This window comes from Oryctolagus cuniculus, chromosome 18 (assembly GCF_051225735.1).
Source record: "Oryctolagus cuniculus isolate XC-2025 breed Fujian yellow rabbit chromosome 18, ASM5122573v1, whole genome shotgun sequence".
Taxonomy (NCBI): domain Eukaryota; kingdom Metazoa; phylum Chordata; class Mammalia; order Lagomorpha; family Leporidae; genus Oryctolagus; species Oryctolagus cuniculus.
Window position 1 is genome coordinate 13,512,048 of NC_142884.1, and position 1,911 is coordinate 13,513,958.

Consider the following 1,911-nt stretch of genomic DNA (forward strand, 5'->3'; position numbering starts at 1 on the left):
TGTCTCTCTCTCTCACTGTCCACTCTGCCTGTCAAAAAAAAAAAAAAAAAAAAAAAAAAAAAAAAAAAAAAAAAGAGTGACCAGAGTCAGTGTCGTGTCAGTGTCTCCATAATAAAAGCCATTTGTGCTTTGTGCGTCCTCTCCTGTCCTTTGCTAAGTTTTTTGGTTTGAATTCCTAGAAGCTGTGTTGGTTTTCCTTGGTTGTTGTGACCAAGGTGGAGAGCGGGGGACTTAGAACAGCAGTGAGTTCCCGTCTCAGGGTCTGGTGTCCCTGTAGAACCGTCGGGAGGGGTGGGGGATGGGGGTCAGGGCCCCGCCCCACCTCCCCGGGCTGCCGCGGGCTGGCCGCCTGGCAGGCTCTGGCACCCCGGCTCCCGGCTGCAGATCCCGCCTCTGCCTTTGTCATCTGGGCGTCCTCCCCGGGTCTCTGTCTTCACTTGGCTGTCTGCTAAGAACGTCACAGGGTACAGGGTCCCACCCTGCTCCAGTGTGACCTTCCGCTAAGGCATCACACCCGTGACAGCCTTAGTTCCAAATACGGTCACATTCCGAGTGCTGGTGGCAGGACTGCAGCATACTGGGGGCTGGGGGCAGAATGCAACCCCTACCGGGGCTCTTTCTGTGCAGATCATTAGCCCTGGCATTGCAACGATTATGCTGCTGCTGCTGCTTAGGGCTGGGGCGGAACAGCTGGGAGGTGTCTCTATTCGCACAGACTCAGCACATTTCTCGGGGTCCCCTTCGCTCCCCAGGTGAACCACCCGTCCCAGGACGACGGGCCGGTGGAGGATGGGGTGGAAAGGGGCTGAGGTCGGGAAAGGAGGAGCAGGAAGCGTCTGGGTCCTGCCCCCGGCTCCCAGGCTGCGGCTCAGATCCCAGCGTCACGCGGACGACTGAGCGCAAGCAAGCGACTTCCGCTTCTGTGTTAGTTTCCTGTGGTGTTGTCACAAATTACTCAAATCCAGTGGCTTTTAAAATACAGAACTGGGGCCAGGGTTGTGGCGCACCACCACATGCAAGCCGGCATCCTGCATTAGAGCACTGGTTCGAGTCCCGGCTGCTCCACTTCTGATCCACCTCCCTGCTGATGCACCTGGGAAAGCGGCAGCCGATGGTCCAAGTCCTTGGGCCCCTGCTGCCATATGAGAGACCTGGAGGAAGCTCCTGGCTCCTGTTTTGGCCTGGTCCAGCCCTGGCCTTTGAGGCCATTTCGGGAGTGAACCAGCCGATGGAGAAATTTCTCTCTCCTCCTCTCTCTGTCACTCTGCCTTTCAAATCAATCAATCAATCAATCAATCAATCTTTTAAGCACACAGAGAACACACAGCAGGCAGAAGTCAGAAATGTGTCTCACGGGTCCAAATCCAGGGGCCGGCGGGGCGGCTCGCCCTGGGCCTCCACAGGACGGGGCTTCCCTGCCCTCTGGCTGGGGCTGACTTCCCGGCATCCTGGACTTGACCTCCCTCCGCTCTGAAGCCAGCCAAGCGTCCTCCTCTCCGAGCCCGCTGCCCTCTGCTCTGGCTCCTGCCCTCTTCTGTCTCCAGGCAAGCGTCCCTTTTGTTTCAAGAATCATCGTTCATTTCTTTATCTAGTTGAAAGGCAGAGAGACCCAGAGAGGAGACAGAGAGAGAGCCCACCCTCCGGTTCGCTCCCCAGTTGCCCGCAACAGCCAGGGATTGGGCCAAGCTGGAGCCGGGAGCCAGGAACCCAACCCGGTCCCCCCCGCCCCCGTGGGTGCAGGGATGCAGGCACGGAGCCATCACCTGCTGCCTCTCAGGGCGTGCGTTAGCAGGAAGGTGGCTCAGAAGCCGAGCTGGGACTCGAACCCAGGCCCTTGCATGTGGGACACAGGCACCCCCAGCAGCACCCTAACCACTCTGCCAAATGCCCGCCCCTGGATTTTGTGTATGT